This window comes from Anopheles gambiae, chromosome 3 (genome assembly GCF_943734735.2).
Source record: "Anopheles gambiae chromosome 3, idAnoGambNW_F1_1, whole genome shotgun sequence".
Classification (NCBI taxonomy): domain Eukaryota; kingdom Metazoa; phylum Arthropoda; class Insecta; order Diptera; family Culicidae; genus Anopheles; species Anopheles gambiae.
Genome location: NC_064602.1, coordinates 77821269 through 77844733, shown reverse-complemented (window position 1 = coordinate 77844733; position 23465 = coordinate 77821269). Strand labels below are relative to the sequence as shown.

Below are 23465 nucleotides of genomic sequence, written 5' to 3'. Positions count from 1 at the left end.
ACCCAGGGTCTGCAAGGGTACACCTCCGGAGGGGTGCTGTGCAAATATCTTCCGTTCCGGAGGTTGTTTTTTTCCCCTACTTGCGGACCCTGTTCCCGATCCCATTCATGTTGTTCCTATCTTTTTGCAATTCCTTTCCGACCTTTTCCACCCACCTTTCATACCTCCTTTCCTTGCTTCCCTTCTACGTTACCTCTCTGCCCGCAAAAAGGTCTCGCAATCTCCGTTTCGGTATCGGTTGTTTGGCCGCATGTTGTTGTTGTTGTTGCTGTGTTTTTCGTGTTTCTTCCCTTTCGGTTTTGCCAATTCAATGCACAAAAAAAGAAGCCCGGCCATAGTTTTCCACCTTCTCCTCATCATGCTTCCTCGCAATTCCCCTTCGTCCCACCGTCAGCGCCGTTTGCTCCCGACACGGAAGCCTCCGCGCGCGCACACAAACGAAGGGAAAAGCCCATTATTTTTGCTTAATGATGATTTCTATCTGATTTTCATAATATCGATTGTGAAAGCGTGACCAAATCGTTGGCGTTTTGTGTTTGTGTTGCCTGGCGCATTGATGTGTTCTTGTACCACCCCCTCTTCATGCCTCTCACCCTCTTCATGCCTTGCGTCGTGCTGATGCTCCCGGTGCCGGTGCTACACAACTACAGCCGACCGATCGATCTTTATGAGGGCAGCATAATGAAAAGCGTGCAAGACACACAGAGGGAAGAGACGTTTGGGGCAACCTCGCGCACCGGCGAACCCGACGAAAACTTTATTATGCTGTGTACCGATCATGGAGTGGAAAAGGAGGGAGGGGGGGGGCAGAATCGGATCGGATATACTGGGAGTATACTGCCCCCCCCACCCCGCGTGTCTATAGGCCCCCCGTTTAAATTGGTTCGCCTTTGTTGTTGCTCAAACCCCAAACAGTGCGGGCAGGAAGGAGCACGTGCGGCTGTTTGATGTTTGAGGATTTTTCCACCCAGCCTCCATCGTGGGCTACAAACAAACACACATACACACACACACATACCTTTCCCTTGCACCCGCCGCACGTCAAATACGCGCCTTTTCACTCGATTGCATTGCGGGGCTCTATCGCTCCCCCTTCCAGAAATGGGGTGGTTTTGGCCGTTTGATACAATTTTCGTTGCTGCTGTTGTTGTTGTCTGTGCCTTCCTTCCGACGTCCGTCTCGCGTGCGTTGGTTCTTTCTTTAGTGAGCGCTGGGGTACGTTGGTTTTTTTCGTTCATCATTGCCCGGCACAGTTCTGTTGTTGTCGTCGTCGTTTGCTTGCTTTCTCACAAAGAGAAACAAAACACTCCTTCCAATGAGGAGGGGATCCCCGTGTGCTGTGAACTGTTTGTTTTGCGGGGGACGCGTGTGTTTTAAATTTTTACTCGCTACGAATCGTTCAAAACCATGTTCGCGTGTGTGTGTGAAAGCTGTCGATAAAGTGTCAAAATTTTGCAGCCCAAACAATTCATGGGGTAGCAGACCGGTGCGCCCAGAAAATCTCACCCACCCCCCCTCGGAGTGGCATTTTACGATGTTTGACGATAAAGAGCATAGTTTACACACAAGCGCATTTGTTTTTGAAGCGAATCATCGCCGGGACGGGTATAATGGGGCTGACTCTAGTGATGGGGAAAAGTTGGCAAAAATCCGGAGTCGACTCCGTTCCGACTCCCAATATTTCGGAACTGACTCTGGACATTAGGTGTTCGGACCAGCATTTTCTGGAGTCGTCCGGGCGACTCCTGGCGACTGACCCCAATTTGATTCTGATTCCGGCAAACTCTCGTCGACTCCAGAGGACTCATATGACTTCAAATGACTCCGCCTCTGGATGACTCCGACTCCTGTTGACTTCAACTCCTAAAGAACTACGACTCCGGATGACTTCGACTTCATCTCCGGATGACTCCGACTTCGACTGCGGACGACTCCGGACGACTGCAAAAAACTCCAACTTCAACTCCGAATCCGGATGACTCAGACTTGAACTCCAGACAACTCCGTAAGGCTCCGACTTCGAATGATTTTGACTCTGGACGACTCCAACTCTGATCGACACCAAACGACTCCAACTTCGACGTCGGACCCGGATGACTTCGTCTTGAACTCCGGACAATTCCGTAAGACTTCCAATGACTTTGACTCTGAGCGACTCAGGCGACTTCGACCGACTCCGACTCTAGGAAACTCCGACTAGGAAACATCTCGGGACGGCTCCGACTCTGAGTGGAACTAGTGGTTCCGGTTTTGCAAGTGTGTAAATCTCGCAACGGAGTCGTTGGTACGCTCCAGAGAGCACATCACTAGTTGACACATGCACATTATGGAACAAAGACAGTCCGCGACCGTAAAGATTGAGCAAGGATGGAACGGTTCTTAAAATTTCGTTTTTGAAGCTCAAACATTTGGTCTTAAAGAAACTGCATTCGTGCAGGATTTTATAAGGCACCTTTCTTGGTAATTTTGGTTGAGTTTTAGCAAAATGATTGTTAACAAATCATAGAGCATGACCAGAACGTGTGAATGCATATCACAGAGCACCTAAAATTTGAGTAAATCAATTTAAAGCAACATGCCGATACATGTTTTTACTATGATATCACACACTACCGAGTACATGGTAAATTTTGCCTAAAGATACTTATTTTCTAAATATAATTTTCGTACTTCTTAAAGCAAACATTCCAATTATGTTATGCTTTAAAACATGACCAAAGCATTGCCTCCCAAAATTGGTTTTTGTTTTCCCTGCCCCGGCGCACAAAACACAAATCGTTTATTTATGACCCATCGGTCGCAGACGGTTCATCGCACCGAGGGGCAATCTCTTTGGCGAACGGAACGCACGAACACCGTGGCGCATCCACATACGCCCCCCCCACCCTCCGCGCGCTGTTTCCGATAATCATCGTAGACAATTTATTGAAATTACATAAGCTGTACCGCGATTGAATTGCGTGATCATCGCGGCGCGTTCGACACCACCCCTATCGGGGGCAAACGAAACAAAAAAAGGAAGCTGAACGGATTTCAAACAACAGCATCGCCCTTCTCCAGTCTGTCCCGGTCCCTTCATAGAATGCGGCCAATTTTTGTAGAGTTCCCGTGGCTGGGTGCGTTCTCTGCTGCTTTTTTTGCCATCGGTTTCGCCTCCACCCGGCACCCGCTTACCCCACTCCGATGCAATGTGATGGAAAAGTGCGCAATTTGTGTGCGCAAAGCGCTCGTCGATCCATCAACGACGCACCGATAGAAGGATGGAAATCGCACAAGACAGCAGGAGTGCAAGGGAAGGGTTTGTTTTTTCTTCTTTCGCTGTTGGCAGTGGATGAAAAGCCCGTGTGCCCGAAGCCGAAACCCTTTTCTATCCTGCCGCCCCACGTACGTGTACCGTTAGGAAAATCCATTTCAGTCAAATAATCAGGCCAATCGGTATAATCATCGATTCGACGGTGTTTAATGCTATCGTGCGAGCAGCCCGGCCACAGTATCGGAAGGGGGGAGGGAGCAGCGAGCAGGCCCGTCAAAATAAAAACAACAGATAAAAAGCGCAGCGCGCGCGCCTTTTTTGACGGTAGGAGTTGTTGTAGCGGGTTTTGCATAGTTACAAGTGCGGTGAAATGCGGCTTCTTTCAACAGCACTCGGTAAAGGGCAAACAAAAACACGCAATTTCTTCTCCGACCCGGCACTCGGAGACTCATCTGTCTGCTATATGGAGCTATGGAGTGTATTGTTTCAGCATGTCACGCACGCGCACGGAAAGTGGTACAAGCTTTCTAATTCTCGACCATCTTAGCGCACTTGCCCCGTCCGGTGTTCGGGGAAGGAGAGGGTAAGCTACTTCCTTTACACTGAAGGGAGGATACAACCACTCAGCGGTGTGGCGTGTAGCTACTGCTAGTGACGTGAATTTGGTCATGCAAAACTAGGCCTGTTTTGGGCCGTAGGTTTGACTCTTTTTTATTGGGTAAGGCAAAGCCAACAAGATTTAAGGTATATTAGAATGAGTGCTTGTTGCTCATGTAAGATCCGCAACATGATAATATGTACAAGAAGCGTCTAAATCGTTGGGAAATGGGGGGCTCAAGTGACAGAGTTTGTAACCGACGATCAGAATGTAAGGTACATTATTTTGAAAGCTTCTGTGTCAATTGATTTTGAGATATTCGATGAAGATATTGACTAGAGATTCTAAACACAAAGTTGCGCAAATATTACTCTAAATACACCAATCGGGACAAGAGAATTCCGAAACATGTCCGAAAATAAAGTTCACTAATTAATGTTTTGCTAATGCCTTAATGTTTTGTTATGGACCCTTTCTTACTCCAAAACACACCAGTGTCAGATCAGTTATGATTAGGAACAAGGATATACATAGGAGAAAATGCCACAATAAATAAATGAATCACTACAGGAGCCGCCTTAGGTGTTCATGTATGAATTTGGCCAAATTCAATCAATTAACATTGTCTCTTAGTTACACAGTAGCTCAGTTTCATCTCAAACAGATGAATTCATACCAAAATTTGATAATGGAAGAAACGTTTATCTTTTTGGCCAAAACCATGTCCATGACTATGCGGAATAAATAAGATACACCAACAAAAATAGACAAACGTTTCCAGGTTCGCTACATCAGGTTTTTATTAGTATTTGCTACATTGAGAGCGTGTCAAAATGCACCCAAAGGAAAGGCGTTACAGATGTATCAAAGTCAAACGTTTCTAATACTTGGAACGTATTCAATATGTGTTTCATGGAAATTTTAATAAAAATCTCAAACCATTAAGGCAAAGTTTCATATATCAATGGTTACAAGAGTTCGTGTTAAAAACAATTTCATTTCCCCGTTACAAACTCAATTGAATCAATGAAATGAAAATCACAATTCAAATGAAAATCAATTCAATTCGTGAAAAATATCAAACACACTTGCCATGGCATGACACTTAATCATCACAAAAAATGTCAGTATGGTATTAATCTGATAACAATGGAGACACCTGTTTTGTACACAGAAAACCCACTGGTCAAACAAACGACGAATAACTGTTTCCTTTTCAATGTATTTTTCGAGACATGACACATCAATAACTGTGCCACTCGAATCATGTGCTAATCTTCTTCATCTGCCATTGGAGCTATTAATTCAGCCTTTGTGTCTTTTTTTTATTCATTTCATCTCATTACGCCCATTGATAATGTTTGAGATTCAATTTAAAGCAACCACGCAATATACCCGGCCGGACAGAAGCTGCACCGTCACAAAGTTCCATGTTTTGCATCCTTTCCGCTTACTGTGATTGATCTCTCGCCGACTTCCTCCCTTTGGAGGGTATGGAAATATCCCAATCGGAAATCCTGCGCAATATGTGGTGCGTCAGACAACACACGAGAGCCAGTGGCTGGCGTACAATGGAAAAGCAAATGTATGCACCGGACCCCGGTCAATACGCAATCCCGGGAATGAAGTCATCCCGGGCTGCGGAACTCGCTCTGCGATGTCATTTCAATTAACAAACTTTTGCACAAAACCTTAGATTGATTGCTTTTATCAGATGGATGCAGCGCCCAGGGACCTTTTCCCAGCGCGGGCCGGCAAAAGAGCGCGGAGATGGTGCTGAAACACATACACACAGGGAGGGCTTATCAATTTGTGTGCTTCATGCGCGTCAAACAGCACACCAGGAGCATAATCAAGAGTGAGGTGGGAGCAAAAACCTGATCAGCCGGAACGAATTTGCAAGTCGGGCAAGCAAAAGAGCACATACACACACACACACATGACAGGGTTAGTGCGCAATGGTGATCGATCGTTTGCCTCTCCTGACCCATGGCAGTACGCTGCCTCTCCCGAATCTCCAATGTTCCCAACCGTTCCGAGTAGCTCTGGGTGCGCTGGGTACGATTTGATTTGAATTGGAGAGTTGAAAGCAACAATTTTCAATAACCCTCGCCTGATTAGTCATTATTCAATTTGCGGGCGAGAGCACCCGAGCTTATCATTAACTGGGGCGTTGCGTGTAGGTGCAAAAATTCAAGGAATATGGCCGTGGGATCTAACCATGGTATCAACAGAGTGTGTGGACCGTTGGACACCTGAAAAAGGGATCTATACGAAAAAAGAGTTCACGCTGATGATGATTATGAAAATTTTAATATTCGTTGAAATTCAATATGTTGAGCTTGATGAACGCCTGATGAGCTCCCCAAGCACATTAGATCACAAGATCTAATGAACAGCAGACTATCCAGGCATATTCACGAGCTGGATGGTGTCTAGCTAGCGTTTATCAATGCTTTCATCCCAGTTCCATGTAAGAGGTAATAAAAGAAATACCGTCTATTAGTTCCTGTTAAACTGATCCGTCCGCTCAATCAATATCCTCGTAGAAGCAACACAAAACTCACTACAAAACTACAAACAAACGTTACAAAAACTCGCTTTTGCCAATTCTGATGTTACATGTGACTGTGTGTACATCAACCCCCAAGGGCATTCCATATCCAGAGAATTGGTGGGAGGTTCATAAGTTGAAAATATTGCATACCAATCCATAAAGCCCCCCATTTCCCCTCCCCATACACAGACCTACCAGATTTTCCTTCACATCATCTCTCCACATCCATCAGCAGCAACAATTCGTGCAATGTGAAAACTATATTGGGCATTATTGGAGCGGGCTGGGATTGGAATTCTCGAACCTCCGGAAGCGCTCACCTGCAAAATGTGGGAAGATAAAAAAGTGAGAAAAGCGTTACACATGTTAGAGCTAACATATAGTGAGGATACTGATGAACGCGTCTGTGTGTGTGTGAGCCACCAAAGTAGCAATAAATTAATTTAGATTTTCCACACTCCCGTTTGCACACACACAGCTAGTCCTGCTCCTCCCTGTCGATGCAATCGATAATGGAGTTCGGCTTTCGATAAGCTGACGGCGGATTGGGTGAAGAATGTCTGTGTATGTGCAATTTGTTTCCTTCTCACCTTCAACCCCTTCTCCCTCCCCAGGTCGAGCTGGATCGTAGCCCGAAAAAATAAATAACCCCCGGGAGCAAATCCGACCGGCTCTCGGATGTGTAATTATCGCGGCTAGTAGCAGTTGTAGTAGTAGTACCTGGGAATGCAGCGGCTTTTCTTGCTTTCTCTCGCGCGCTCTCTTTCTCTCTCTCTCTCGGTCGCTTGAGCATTATTGCATAAGCCCGACGGAGAGGACCCACGTGCAGGCGCCGTAATTGGTGTGCCTGGGCTCCAAAAATGTGTGTTACGAAAACGGGAAAACGGAATGATGCAGGTAGCAGGCAGCAGTAGCATACGATATAGCTATCGGATGTAGGCCACACCACACAGAAGCGGAGCAGAAGCGAGCTGTCAGAAGTTGTTGATTCTGGCCTCGGGGTCGTTTGGAACCGGGGCTCCGAACACGGGGTAGTGATAATGGAGAGGAAGAACAAAACTATGCTACACAAGCACCCTCGCCCAACTCCCTCCCAAAAGCGTCCCAGAAACACAACCCGAGGGCGGCAGCATAAAGGTGGTTTCCCGGTTGTTGGCACGGTAACAACTATTCATAATACGACCATTGCCATTGGATGTTTGTGTGTGTGTGTGTAACTTTGTTTGTTCGCGTATATGTGTGTGTGTGTATATGTGGCCTGGTGGCGTGGTTTAACATTCCACTGATAACGAGAGCGCGCGTATTTTCTCTCGCACAAACGAAAACAAGAATTTAATAAACTAATTAAACTTCGGTATTGCACTATGTTGCACCGCCCCCGGATGGGATGGGTATGGGGGAGGTGGTGTTATATGGGCGCCAAGCTCACCTTTATGCTCGGGAGGAACAAAGGGAAGGCCCGGGGAGGCATGGAATTCGATGCGGTTTTCTCATATCCGCGCTCGCGGCAGAGAGGCAGAGGCATCGCCACAAAACGGCCAATTATTTATGGCCCACAGTAAAGAGAAGCGATTTGTCGGTGTGACGATGTATGTGCGTGTGTGTTATAATCACAATCCAGCGATCTTCGGAAACAATTTAATTGCTTTTTCTGTAATTGCAACTGGGCAAATGTTGGGCCCAAACTGAACCATGTCAAAATTTGCACCTCTTTGTAATGTGGATAACTAGGATATTAAATTTGATATTTCATGGAATCGATTGTTTGTGTGCAACATTTGCTGACTTGTTATTGAACTGTGAGCAATTTGCGTTTGTTCCTGTGAAACGCTTCTAATGAAACAAACACTTAATCACCATTACACCAGTACACTTCTTCTCCACGCAGAGACTCGCTCGCTTGATTTTCCAGAAAAAAATCTACCACTAACTATTGCAGACCACACAGACACACACACACAGTTTGCCACAACAAACCGCATTCGTATGTGTGTTAGAGCATGTGTGTGGTCTGCGGATCGGTATCGGGCGGCAGGGTGGCACAAAAATCATAACGAAAAACCGCACCACCCCAGGCGCGGCTGGTTTCGTGGGGGACAATATTGGCATTGATCTAGAAAATGCGCCCCAAAATAGGCAAATAAAAACAGGAAGCGGGAGGAATAGTGCCGACCGTTTGCAGCCAAACCCCGGGGCAAAAACAGACAAATAAATATTTGGCCATCGGCCACACATCACTGTGTGACAGTTCTGTGTGACCGAGGCGGTGGTGGTTTGCGGATGAAGAAGTCGTGGCTAGGGAAGAATTCAGACATCAACAAGGTTAGGCACTATTGCAGAAACCACACACAAACGCATCCGTGACCCGGAATGAGTTGAGACGGGGTTTGTAGATCGAAAAAGCTCACCCAAACAACATCTAGCAGTAGCAGTAGCAGCACCAGCCGGAAAATGGTGGTTCTGGAAGTGTGATAAAATTAATGAATTCCGAAGCGACTTTAGGCCGACTCCGACAAAACTCCCCCCGAGTGTGTGTGCGAGGAATTCGCCCGCAGGCGGATCGATGCATCCGCTTTCGGTTGCTCCGTTTGCTGCTGTACCGTACGTGAACTCTGGCCCGGTCCCGAAAGCCCGGCGACACCGTTTGCCCATGCAGCACGCAAGAAAGTGGACCGCCCGAAAGATGAAATCTTCGAATGGTTTCATCCAGCCAGCCGGGTCAGACTGCTCGAGACATCCGTCAGTCTGGCCCCGACTAGGCGATAATGTGTGTGTGCGTGCGTGTGTGTGCTTTGTAATTACGAGATATTCGACAGCGACCAGCCAAAACCGATCCGGTCGGATCCGGTGGTGTCAAGACCATTTGTGCCGGGATTTCTCGCAGGGCATGAAAGCACCAAAACCACCAGGAGCCGACGATAAGCATGTGGCGTACCATGAGCCAGACAAACACGCGCGCCCGTTTATAGTACGCAATTCTTGTGTGCTGGATGGTTGTGGTGCCCACATGTGTGTTAATGGCTGCAGTCAGTCAGAATAAATTCTGCTCACTCGTGCCCGGGGGTTTGGGGGTAGCTTTGGAGCCAACTCAAGCTTTGGAGCTGCGTCGCCGCCAACCAGACGCTCGGGGCCAAAGTGTGTCCGGCTGCGACAGTGAACGTAAATTGAATTAATTTGATTGATACGAAGGCGCACAGCGAGAGAGAGAGAGAGAGAGAGGATTACCGTAAAAGGGGCAGAGGAGTCAATATCAGGGTGTGGGCTGCAGTAGGGATATAATCTCTTCTAAACCGACCGACCGAGAACAACGGACCAAGTCCACAGAAAAGGATAGCTTTAGCATCCCTTTGCCCAAGATCCCAAGCAGTTCTTGGTCAGCTATCCAGCACCTGGGCGCCATATAGTCCGCTCCGCAGCAGCGCGAGGATTCACCTTGCAGCGAAATCAATCTCAGGCCATGTCACTCACTCATATCCGGTGGCGACTACCATGGGTAGGACCGACCGTCGGTAGGTGGTCAAAGCTCACCGTTTGCGCTCCAGTTATTACGAACTGTCCAGGTTGAATAATGGCATCCCGGATCTGGGTATCTTTCGCTTCCCGGCGCACCAACCTTCGATTCCGTTTCCACAGGCTCTCTCTCTCTCTCGGGTTGCAGGACCTTTCGGCTCGGAACCTTTTCCATCGGGCAGGGATTATCTTGTTCCAGCGCCAACAGAGAGAATGGTAAATGGAGATTTTGCTTAAAAACGGGCTACAAAACGGGGTTTCATCCTCGTCGCATCCATCCAAGGAGCAATGTTTGTGCAAGCGTTGTTTTGCTCGGGCATGCCAACTGCTCTGCTTCCACACGGTGCGGACGAGCGAACAACAACTGAGGAGCAGCAGCAGAAGCAGCAGCTTGTTGAAGTTAACAAATTTCTCGCATTTATTATCGTCAGCCGGTACACCGCAACGGGAGTTCCCGCCACACCGTGCACAGTGCGATGTAATGCGAAGATTATTGCACAATCCCCATGTGCAGATGATTCACACGGTGGTTTGGGGGGGGGGGGGGGGGGGGGCAGGGTTCCAGTGATGAGTTGGCTGTGAGCGGACAATAACTATAATTGGGTAATTTAAGTTGACAAACCAATCCTTAAGGCGAACGAAGAGCAGTTGCAGAATTTCGTCTAATCCATTAAAGTGTTGCAGAGTGGCTGGCTACTTTGGGCAACAAAGTTCCTGTGCTCGTAATAAAGTAGGTATTGGAGTACAACATCCACTCGAATAAACGCTTTCTCCAAAAATGCTCGCTGTCCCGTTTGCTCTACTTCCAACATTGATTGGAAAGGAAACCGTAGCTCCCTGTCGCAGCGTTCGAACAAGGTGACATCAGACGCGAACGGTACACACGACCCGGCCTGGGTCTGTGAGGTGGGCCGGTGCAATTAAAACCGAAATCCGAGATCGCACACTTACGCTATACGAGCGGGGAGAGCCCGAGAACATCAATAAACCATCGATCAAGCTAACAACCTAATAAAACTCCAACTATGTCACTTCTGCCGTAGACGGACGCGCGCGCACACGCGCCCCAATGATGGTGATGATGGGGGGGTAGTAGATGGACAGAGACCCGGTCCCGGTGTTAGATGTTCGTGACAGAGGGATGGCATAGCGTCCTAACCAGCACGACGCAGGCACAAAGACGAAGCAGCAGCAGCAGCAGCAAAAAAAAAGACACCGAATGTACGAAAGAAATTGATTGCTCGCCCTACTCAAAACGGAAATCATTAGCGATTTTATGAACAACCCATCAACTCCAACCGGTGGGACGGTTGCGTGAGAAAGTGCGGGACGAACCCTAGCAGTGCCAGGGGAAGGTCAGTCATCCCGCGTGTCAGATGTGCGCCCCCGTGGGTTGGTTTGTATGGCCGGGCAGCAAGAGAAACAAACGAAAAAAAAGGCAATAATCTTGAACGTCTCGCGCTCTCTCTCTCTCGTTTGCAGAGTACCTCCGTAGAATAGATGGTTTGCTCCTAGAGGAGAAGAATCAGAGTGGCCAGCGCGCGGATGGATGGGATGAGCAATCGCTAAGGATTGGTGTGGAATATTGCGTAAAATATCTTCACCCCTCTGGATGAGCTAATAAAACCGGGTAAAAAGCGCGGACTTTCGTGCAAACATTGGTCCGGCGGTGCGAAAAAACGCATCATTCGTTCGCGAAAAGCTATAAAAAAATATATATAAAGGATTGCCATAAAAGAGATTCCCAGGGGGGGGGGGGATAGAAATAACTTATAAGAAACTGATTAAAATTGTACGTCGATTGGTGGATGATATAAATTGGGATTGTTAAATGGCTCCCACACACACATACACACGCGCGAGCGTTTTGTGTTGATTTTGTATTGGAATTTGAGTTGCATTTTAATGACATGCATTTTTATTTCAGAAAGTCATTTCAATTTAAACGTCATTTTTAACTGTTGGAAACATCAGAACGTAAGAAAATAATAATAAAAAAATCGATTTAATACTCTAATTAGCCCTGTGCTGTACGTGTTTCGTGCAAAATCATTCTAGTCCACCGGGTTATATCCATTTTACATGTAGATATGGAAATAAGGGGCAAAGAGGCCATGTTAACGAATGTGTTTTGATTTTTTTTACAAAGCATTTTATACTGTAACATTTTGAGCAGTTATTTCTTAATTCTTAAGCTTTTTAAGTAATCTTAGAGCAAAAAACTTGTGATGTTCTCTTTGGAGCGCTCTCAAGACTTCGATCCGACTCTGGCTGTTGTTAGTCCGATTCCGACACCAGAAAAATCCAAACCACTAGTCCCGGATTCGGATTCGTCCGGAGTGTTTCGGAATCGTTCGAAGTCGTCGGAGTCGTTTGGAGTCTACAAAAAACGTCTATGGCGCTCCTGGAACATTATATTTGTAGACATTTCGATCGTAATAAACGGGCACACAACTTCCAATGAGCTAGGTGACCACTTTGCCCCGAATGCCACTACACATTATTACAACGGTAAACCAAACAACAAAAAAAAAAACCTAATCGAACAAGTCACACAAGCACTTCAAAAGCCAAAATGGAACGTATGAATAATTTACTGCTGTCGGACAGGAGCGAAAGACAAAAAGTGTCACCCGCTCCCGCCGTCATCACACTCTCTGGTCAGTCCCCCCTCTCCCCCCCCGGACCACCGGAAGCGAACCAGGCAGACAGTATAATTTCCCTCACACAACATCTGACAACTTTCCACCCGCCCGGCTAATGCATTTGTTTTTCGCATTCAGCCAGGGTGTATGTGTATGTGTGTGCAACAGTCGTCGGATTTCAATTTATTTCCTCCGAGTGAGTTTCAATTTATTCCAAACCCACACCCGCAACGCATTTGCAACTGGCGCGCAATTAAGCGTGCGAAGGAAAAGCTGCGCACCGATGGAAAATAAAGCAAAAGGCAACAATATTGAACTATCGTGAGCAAAAAAAAAAAAAAGAACACAGGCAGTCAAACTACAATTGCATACTAATAATCGAACCCGCCCAGCCAGCACTACGCGGTTTTAGTACACACATCGATTCCAGGGAGGGCTTACATAAGTGGCTGACGAGGGAAGACGAGAGGGGGCCTTGGAATAGTGTCAGATCATAGCTACATCATGGTGCGGTTGAGGAACCGCAGTAAGCATACACAACGGGGAGGACACGGCAAAGCGCTAGACGCGGGTACAAAATCAATCATTTTTGATTATGTGTCATTTCGCGACTCGGACCTGTACCGAAATGATAGGAAGTTACCGGGAATGGAGGGTATGGATTGATAGGGAGCTCTGTCGGTCGATATGAAGGGGTTTTATCACCTCTTTCCTGTGTTGGACACACACATACAATCCGAGGCACACAGAACATCGGTTGTGCGGACAAGATATGCCCCCGCCGTGCGTGTGAGTCGTCGGCAAAGACACCTTGTGCTGGAGATATACAGTGTCGTTGATTCACCAGAAAAACTCCAGCGCACTAGTGGTGTTGGGGCTATTGACAGCTAGCTCCGGAGCAGTCCCCTTCGAAGCAAATGGATGGTATATATGCTTGGGCATGATACGATAATACCCTCAACCATCGTCTCCACAACCGCGCCACTATCAGGACGACGCCATGCATACGTATAAATATGAATCACGTCACCGGTATTGCCACTCATTTATCGGCACACGGCACTTTCCATACGCCCTTCTGGCACAGGGGAGTGCTGGAACCGTTCTACCGGTCAACCGTAAGTAATGAATTGTGTCAGCTGTCTTCCGGCGAGCCTGCATATCTTGTAGCCGTAGTATTACGTTCCTCCGCAAATTCCTCGTCCGCTTTCCAGCGAGACCCAGACATTCTTGGGTCTTCGAAGTTCAGGAAGTTTGTGGCGACAGAAGTTCTCGTCCGGCTTTGCTTGCCGGTGCTGCGGTATTCCATTCCAACCCATTTCCATGGTAACATCCTTTTCCAATACGCGCTCTGCTAGTCTGTTCTGTTGTTGCTGGGGATGTTGGCTGGTGACCTCCCCATGCACTCCGATTTCCATTGCACAAAAAAGTGGACACAATATTCAGAGTTTGAATTATTATCGATCCCTTGATTACCCCGAACACCGAGTGTTTTCGCTTGGAGTGACACGAGCTTCCAGGCTTTACACTTTGTGAATTGTCCGATAGGGTAAGCAAATTGCAGTGTGTCGTTGCTGTGCAACTGCGTTGCCTACCATTTCCAGGGAGTGTGATATTGGAAATTGGAAAAGAAAGCTCGGGCGGCAATCTAGGCCATCCCGCGTGCAGCTGCTGCAGTACGGGCGCCGCCCGATCGGTGAGAATGAATATTTAAAAACAGAGTGCTCTACACGGCGACGAACGAAACACAACAAAAAAGGCAACCCCAGGAATCAATACCAGTCGATAAGTGGCCGTGTTTAATGCGGCCCCCGGGCGAATGGATTGCCCGGTCGGGAGGGAGAGTGTGCGAGAGAGAGTGAGAAAATTCTAACAAAAGCGAACTCGTCCTTTACGGGCGAGCTCCTCCTACCGTGGGTTCTTATTGCGCTCGATTCTAATCGGTATAAAATCCCAGAACCGCAGGTTCTCGTTTCTATGAATTTTTGTGAAACCTGAAACAATTATCAACCCATAAAGGCTGCGGGGAAGAGGCACACGGGAGAGGTGTTTTACGCCACATGTTTTCTACACTACAACATCCCGGGATGAGGAAACATGGGGAATTGGGAAATGGGGTAGAGTCCCTTCGGTGTGGAACTACCTTAATACTGGAATAGAATCTAAACGGACAACCCGAGAACCGTGAAAAAATGAAAAAAGGCCAATGCTCACCATATGGTGTTGTCAACATTCCAATACCTCCGAATGTCCGAGCCTTCTAACACCCAAGGAATATGAATCCTTTTTTGTGTGGTGTGGTGGTTCGAGTGTGAACCTACCTGCGCTCGATTATTGGATTGCAGTCCTCCCCGTACCTTGTTCCCTTCCTTTCCGAATGTTTATTTAGCGCCACCGTGAGATCGTTTTAAGGGAATTTCATTTTATCGAAACTTTGGGATCGTTAGACACATCAGCACAGCCGCCTGTTCGAGTACAAAATTAAAGGTTTTATTGCTCTTCTCACGGGCTTTGGCTCGAATTCGATTGAAGTGTTTGGGTGCGTGTGCGTGTGTGTGATGATCCAGAACGTTTTGAGCGTTATCGGAGCAGACGAGCAATTGCCGCTGCCAATACCGAAATAACCCCATTTTGGCAACAATGATATGTAAATTCCGCGTTAAGAAGCCCGGGCGCAAAAACCGCTCACCCCGGTCGAACATTCGTCGGGGGTCGGGAAGTCAAGAAGTTGGTGCACTCCCCCCCCCCCCCCCCAACAGCGCCACAAGCCAATGGCAAATAATTGGATACCAAAAAGCACCTAATTTAAGCTCCTCCAGCAGTAGCACCGTGCCACGGTGGGGTATTATTTTATTTAGCTGCGAATCGTGCCGTGTTACCGAGCCCGTTTGAGCCTTCCCGCCGGTACAATCCCAGCGTTCCTTGGCAGGATTGCAACGCACGTACCAGTGTGGAGTGAGAGAAGGAAAAGTTTTGCTTCGCGCGACTCGGCCGTCCCTCCCAGTGGGGATGACCCCGTACCAAACGGCACTAATGCTGCCAGCGCACACACACAAAACACGAGCTTAGGAATTCGTACGTTCGAGACGATTTCGACACAAACAGCCCCATCTTTTGGCTGTGTTCTTTTTTTCGTTTGTCATTTCGCTCACTCGCTCCCTTCACCAAAAAACCAGGCGGAACGTGATGCACAAGTCGAGCCATCACGAGAGGGAAAAAAACAACCAGAAAATCGATGACAATTTCATTGAAATTCTAGTCACCGGTTTGACCTTCCCCCCTTAGATCGGCACTCTGTCTCTTCGTCGACGACCGAGCGAACCGAACACTTTGTGCGAGGGGTGGTGCTGGTGGTTATGCATTTGATAGCGAAGAAGCCTTTTAATGCGCTGAATTGTTCTCGCGCGTATCGCCGAGGTTTCGGTGCGGGACAGAGCCCGTCGCGCTTATCGAGAGGCGAATGCAAACGCACACACAGAGGGGCTTATCGCCGGCAACGCAGCGACCACCTTCCGACTGCTGCGGTGTTGCGTAAATAAACACATTTCAGGATTGGAAGGTTTTCCTGCCGGCGTTTGGACGGCTGGTTAGACGGGGTGGACGGACCTTTCCTGCTAGTATAGAGCTTCGCGCACGAACGATTGGCTCGAAACGATTGAGGGCCATCTTCGTTTGATTGGTTAAATAAATAGCTAAAAGGTAGAGGCAGACACGCTGAGCTCGGGGCCGAAGGTTGAGCTTTTTTGTGATGCAAATCTGTGTTAAGTTCCAACCATTTTCGTTATCGGATTGGAGTGAACTGTTTTTCCAATAAATTGATTGGTAGACTGTATTACAAATCATGCGTATCAACAGCCAATTTTAGCTGTATTGCAGCACAGGTGAATGGTAACATGGGAGGTTTTAAACAATATCTTTTGACTAAAAGGCTTCAATTTAACTCTGCTAAAAGCACGTACAATAACTCAGCATAATAATTCATTTAAAAAAAACAATTAAAAAAGTTCAGTTGGGTTGCTATTGAGTTGGCTAGAGATACTCTGTTTTGTCCTGCAAAGATCGACGATGTTGAAGTATATTATGAACACATTTTGTCCATTAACTCATCTTATTGAAGAATTTGACCAGATCAGTGTTAACACTACAACTACCTGACCAATAATTTTGACTAGTAATGATAAAATTCAACTGGTTATTATTACTCATAAGTAATGGTATTTAGCTTTTTTTGGATACCAAAAATATTAAACAAAAAATCTCATCTCATAAAAATATAAAAAAAAACAAATACAAGCAATGTTGTAATAAAACTTTAAAACGCGTGGTACTTCTAGTATTAATCAAATAATCCTAGTTGTCCTTAAGTATTCCGCATTTATCAGTCCTCTTTAACATTTAATTGAGCTCAGAAACTACAATGGAAATGTTTAAAATTCTGCACAAGCCTACCCAACTATAGTGATCCCTTGACATCAAAACACATTTGCCATGATATTTGTCTGGTGCAAGCGTAACGCACTAAGCGTCTAAATCGATAAATGTGCCATAATCTCATTCAGCCGTTGAAGAGCTCCAGCGCTGTTTAATTATACGCTTGATGGTGTCAAAACCTCGAAAGAGCGAACTGTGTAAAGGATCTAGGAGTCCTCCTAGATGCTAAACTCTCCTTCGACAAACAGATAGACCAAGTAGTCCCTAGTGGCAATCGGCTACTTGGCTTGGTCATAAACATGACGCGCGAGCTTCGTGATCTTACAGTGTTTCAAGACACTGTACTGCGCACTTATCAGACCACTGCTGGAGTACGCTAGCATTGTATGGTGGCCAGCATCTACTCAGGCACTTACGCGGCTAGAGTCCATCCAACGAAAGGCAACGCACTTCGCCCTTCGTGATCGGCCGCGTCGCCTTGACTACAGGACTAGGTGTTTGCTGCTTGGGATCCCGCCCTTCGCCGAACGTGTTGAGCATGCCAGGCTGACATTTATCATGGGAATCTTAAACGGAACCATCGACTGTCCCGAGCTGCTTTCAAGGATTAACCTCTCTGTTCCTGCCAGAATACTTCGTCGCCGGCCAATGCTGGTAGTCGCTGAAACCCGAAAAACCTTTGGCTCTCGCAACCTCCTTCTTTGTATGTGCCGTCTACTAAATTCAGCTGACGATATCTATGAGCCTGGAATGACGATAACGGAACTGACTTCACTTTTGAGTGTTGGGAATGCGTCCAACAATAACTATGTTCTGTTCGTTACCTAATGTCTATTGTAAACAAAATTTGACTCAAGAGGGCTTTATAGTCCATCGATTAATAAACACTAAACTAAACTAAACTAAAAGTGTTCTCATAAAAGGGTCAAACAAATTTTAACAACAATTAATTTGAAATTCATTTGTGGGAGCAGCTTAGGGCACTAGTTTTGATGTTTCAAAATAATAAAACTTTTACATACTGTTATCGCTCAAACTGATGTAAACATGTTGCTCTTTTTGTTGATAGAATCTCCTAAACGTCTGCTTTCGATAATATTCCCAAAAAGATATGATAAATATTAACTTTGAAACACAATGAAAGCATGATTACGACGCGCGTAATAATTACGCATAGTTTATTGCGGCCTAACAACCACAACTACATTGTATCACTAAATCTATCCACTAACTCGGTCGTTCGAGTCCCCTGTTGGTAACACCGATGTTGTCGATACCGTGACGAATCATAGAAACCGTGGGGTGGTGTCCGAACAAAGAAGCTTGAAACCCTAAACAGCAATTTGCTACCCAACACATCCCCACCCCAAGCATCGGTTTAATAGCGCCAGTTAACAATGGCCCATAAAAAAACCTAACCGTCTTTTACCATCCCCGCCGAAAAACGACATTCAAACTAAATGTTCTAGACACACACACACACATAACAGCACTTGCCGAATATCTAATGATCATGTCGACCGGCGACCGATGGTGACAAAACCGGACAAGATATTCAATGTCTCCTTTATGCGTCCCAACCCAACGGGTTCGGTGTTGTTCTTGTGGCCCGGACCGCAACTCCGGTGCCGGCGGGAGCGAAACCATAGTAATGACGACATATTATTGTTATTATTTTTCACATACAAAAGTCTCATTCTCCTTGTCCATGGTTTGACATGGTGCTACGATAAGAAAAGAAAGCAAGTGGGGGAGCACACACACACACCATCGGGACACCGGAAAGGAAGCGATGAATTTGAATTTGAAAAGGAAGCACATTACGAGCTGGAAGCATATAATCACGCTGCATACGGCAAGCTAATTCACAATCACAGGCATTAGTTTCGGGGGACGCTACTGTCGAACGCGAAGCGTAATAACTTTCCCTCCCGTAAGCCAAACACCAGCAGCACACACGAGACGCGCGTGCTTCTTCCCTTTTTTGTTTTGGGGCAGGATGCAAAGCGAAAAGTTAAGGGAAAGAAATTAAAACCACCAAACAAAACAATCTCATTTACGAGTCGCTCCATTAAACTCCCGGCATACTACTCGCTGGGGAGTTTTGTTGTTTTGTGCTGCTGCAGAAACCACACGAGCTGGCGGGGGCGAGCCTGACTTCTGAAGATGCTTCTTCACTGTAACCTCTCCTAAAACTCTTGCCAAGCGAACAATCATAAATCTTGCATTCCAGAGACTATACTCGACTCTGTCTCTGTCGCGTTCTTCTTGTTGCAGAACGCTGTGTGTTCATTAAAACTTTCCCATTGTTTGCAGTGGACGGGGAGGAACGCAATTGATGCTCCCCAGTGCTCCCCCTCCACGACAAACCCTTTGCACACAAACCAATGCTACGACAAACAGCAGCTTGAATCACTTGAAATCGGCAAAACTCGGCGTTGTAGGTGTGTGCCAAAGTTTAAGGACGCGTTTTAATTCACATCCATATGGTATCAAAGTTTGGAACCTTTCGCGTGCTTTGACTTCCCTTAACAGCACCTGTCAGACTGCTAAACTAGGGCTTTAGCAAAGTAATAGGAACGAGCGCATATGTGTCACTGTGCAAATCCCAGACATCCAGAGACAGGATCTCTAAACTGCCCGACGGACAAACACACACACACAGCGGTGGCGGACGACTTGGGAGCACAAAATCTCGGAAGCTTTCAGGACGGTTTAATAACCGTTTCCTCGCTAGTTAGCCAACTCCAACGTGGGGGATGGCTTTCGGGCGATAGCGGAAAAAGGATATCAGCTTCCGTGAAGGATATTTAAAATCACACGCACACACTGGTGTTGGGGGAGGTTTTCCCAGACTCGTGTGTGAGCTGCGCATACTAATGAAGTCAATCGCAGAAGCGCTTGGATTCGTTCCGTTGCACCGTTGGCGGTTATGATGCGTTCCTAGACTAGTGTCGCACTACTGAACGAACGCGCCAACAGGAAGTCGTCGCTTCTGGTTGGAGGGGGAAAACAGGGTGAGTCCAGGAAAGAGGGACGTTGGTATAAAAGTCCATCCTACCAGGAAAAACTACCCAGCCAGCTCGATGTCGGCGATCGACGGTAACACACAGCAGCGAAGGATAACATATTGTGTCATCCGGCATGTCCTGCCATCCACCAGACTGCACTTTTCCAACCCGACACACACACACACAGGCACACATCCTGTGAAAAAGTGAATTCCGAAGCGTACCTCACATTGCAGTGGCAGTGCTAGTGATAGATATTTCGTCGGTTTTTTTTTTGTTGCGTCTGATCCTCCTCCATCTACTCCAGCACGGCGTCGTCTGTGTGTACGGGGAATGGCAGAAAAACGCGTTTGCTGCATTTGCATATGCGGGACAAATTAATTATCTGTCAACGGTGGTTGGCATCTGGAGCGTGATGAGCTCTGCTACACACATGCACACACACACACGCACAGCTGTGTGTGTGGATGTACAACACGAGAAGACAAGCGAGATAACATACACGCGTAGAAATGGAATTGTCCTAGCGGCAGAAACCTGCAAACCCCAGGAATACAATCAGAATACCCAACAGGAGCGGAGCGCGGAAAACCGCTGCAGATCGATGCGTCAAAACGTACTCACATCAATGCAGATCTGTCAGGTCCTCTCGGACACAAACACACACACAGTAGGGAAGTTATTTTGTGCTAATTATTCCTTTTTTACCCTTGCCAACCCACTCTGCAAGCCCTAGACTGCTTTTTGCCCGCCGACTGACTGCTGCAGAACTGCTGCTGAACATCCGGAAAGTAGGTCACACCATTGGAAGAATAGACATCTACTATTTCCAGGCGTCATCATTACGGTGTCCGGGTAGGAGAGCTGTGTCTATGCTGAAAGACACTCTTTAAATCACGTCCAAATGATAGGCTCTTTGGAGACTGTTCCTTTTCCCTTCATTCTTCAGAAGAATTTCTTTCCGAACTCGCTTCCCGAGAATACACATCCATAAAAATCCATCACTTCTACTCCAGGGTTTCATGCCTCCGGATGCCGGATAACTCTGGCAGCAATCAACCGAGAAACACGAGAACGGTGCCGGACCTCGCATAGGCTCGCACAATATCTATTTGTTCGTGTCATGTTTAGCTGCGGTAGTAAAATTTTTCCAACCGAAATAAACATCACGAAGCCACGTACCTCCGGGTACGCCCCTGGTTGCAACTGAAACACACACTCTCTTTCTCTGCGTAGCACATGTGTATTTGCTCCGTAGCCGTGCATAGATTGCGGTGACTTCGTCCTCCCTAGTTGAACAACACACGATTCGGCACGGAATTGATTTGTGCGCAACACGATTTTGTATACGCCGCTGCTGCGGCAGCTGGACCGTACGCGGATTGAAAGGTTTGAAGAATAGGACGGCCAGGAAGTTGGGCACTTGTGGAATCGTAAAATAGTCACATCGTAAAGGCGCGCCATTTTAAACGGCCCGCTGCATAAACATTGTTGGAATTGAATGCTTTCGAATTTGTGCGCTAACGTTGCTGCAGCTCTCCCTGTTTTTTTTTTTATGGCCGCTCGTCGTATTTATAAATGTTGGAAACATTATGTGTAAATAAAAAGTCATTTTTGTGACGAATTTCCGGAGGCAAAAAAGCATTTTTACGCTTTATTTTAGTCATAAATCAAATGCATGCAATTGAAATGCTCTCACCTTGTCTGGCCTTGTTCTACAATTTGGAAATTCTTGAAATATTTAAACACTCGCGGGATCCTCCATCCCATTTTTTAGCTCATAAACTAAACACACAAACACAGCACACAAACCCCTACAAACTCATCAACCAATCGAGCGAGAATGGTGGAAAAACACATCCCCACAAATGTGACGTTTAACTTCGACTCGGTCGCGTTTGAGTGTTTTCCAAATCGAAAGCATCTCCCCGTGCACCCGTCCTCCCGTCCCCAAAAGCGCGTTGCTGTTCTAGGGCAGTGGTCGTGTCACATTGGCAGCATTACGACGATCCCTAAACGGCCGCGCAGCACATTGTCATGCCCATTGGTTGGAATGTGCGTAGAGCTGCGGTACTGCCGTCTCTACCAATTTTGATGGCCTCGGAAAAAGGCACTACCCACTTCAAAAGTTGGGGGCACTCGGGGCACACACATAACATCCGCGGGAAGGCCGGGACGATCGGGAGGGAAAAATAATAAAAACAATCCCGCTCGCGCTTCCAACAATTTCTCTTTCCCCATTCTTGGATATCTCGGGTCTGCCGCCGCAGCGTTCCGGACAAGTTGATTCGACGCGGCACGAACGATGACAAAACTTGGAAACTTTCCGACGATGTTGCGGGCGCGGCCCGGGTGATTTGAAACATAGAACAGGGCCCCACACTCGTGGCGTTTGTGCCTGTGTCCCACTCTTTGCTTGTGTTTGAATTGGTTGATTGATTGAATGGAGTCTAATTTTAAAGTGAGCGCTCGAATATGACGGACGAGCAACTTCACGTACCCCGGCGTTTGCTCCACCAACTCAACCACCACCACCACAGCGGTGAACGGTTTCTTTTCTTCGGGTAATGAAGGATGCTGCTTCCGAAAGCCTGGTCGGGTGAAATGGGGGGGAAGGGGGGGGGGGGGTGAAGTTGTTGAAGTTTCCAGTGCTCAGTCGCGCACTATTGGTTACAACGACAAAGCGTCAAGCCGGCAGCAGCAACAAAAAGTGAACAATGCTTAAGTCCCGTCGGTTTTTGCCGGTTTAGTTGGATAAATTGTGTTTAATTTCCTAATGGGCAAAGAAAAGAGACTTTTGTCGAAAGTGCCGTGGGTGTGTGGAAAGAGGGGGGCAGGACGGCTGGGTACAAGATCTTTCGCCGCCGAGCACGAAGCGATCTTGTAATCAATTTCAAGTGACCCGAAAACCACTTTCGGGTGCTTTTTTTATTTCTTTCCGAGATGAGTTGGATGAAGAGGACGACCCACGGAAAGAGTCTCAGAGAGGTTCTGTTGCGTTATGCGTTTGCTAGATTGTGTGTGTACACGCGGGTATAGCCAATACAAGAGTTGTGATTCATGTTGGTCTTGTAAAAGGGAAATCAATGTTTTAAGGTTTCTTCTGAGTTTGAGGTTGACGCTACATCCAATTGGAATTGGAACACATCAGACCAAAGAGGAATCATCATTCGAATTGGAAGTCTCTAATGTACTCCAATTTTTAAGGCATGAACCCTGAAATTTTACCTAAACTGCAAAATAATTACCAGGCGGCAAGGCTAATACTGTTTTAAACGTATTGCCCTGTAGCCCTGCTCTAGCGGACCTTAGGAAATAAAAAAAGATACCGTTCCAGTCGACCAGCAAATCATTGGACACTCATTGGACGTGCGGTTCACACCTTCTTTATCGCGCCAGAGAATGCCATAAACGATTTCGCATGCCCATATACCAATCGGAAGGTCAGTACCTAAACCAT

The 23465-nt window shown here is 46.9% G+C and overlaps 1 protein-coding gene across 5 annotated transcripts in view; it reads right to left on the bottom strand.

The window, feature by feature from the left end:
* Window positions 1-23465, bottom strand: part of LOC1270670 (uncharacterized) — a 144932-nt gene that overhangs the window by 72929 nt on the left and 48538 nt on the right. Inside the window, exon 3 of one of the 5 annotated variants that reach the window (XM_061654305.1) lies at window positions 6604-6728. The exons of the other annotated variants lie outside the window; for them this stretch is intronic. The gene's annotated coding sequence lies outside the window, so the exon portion shown is untranslated. The remainder of the gene's footprint in view (window positions 1-6603; window positions 6729-23465) is intronic. 5 annotated transcript variants of the gene reach the window in all.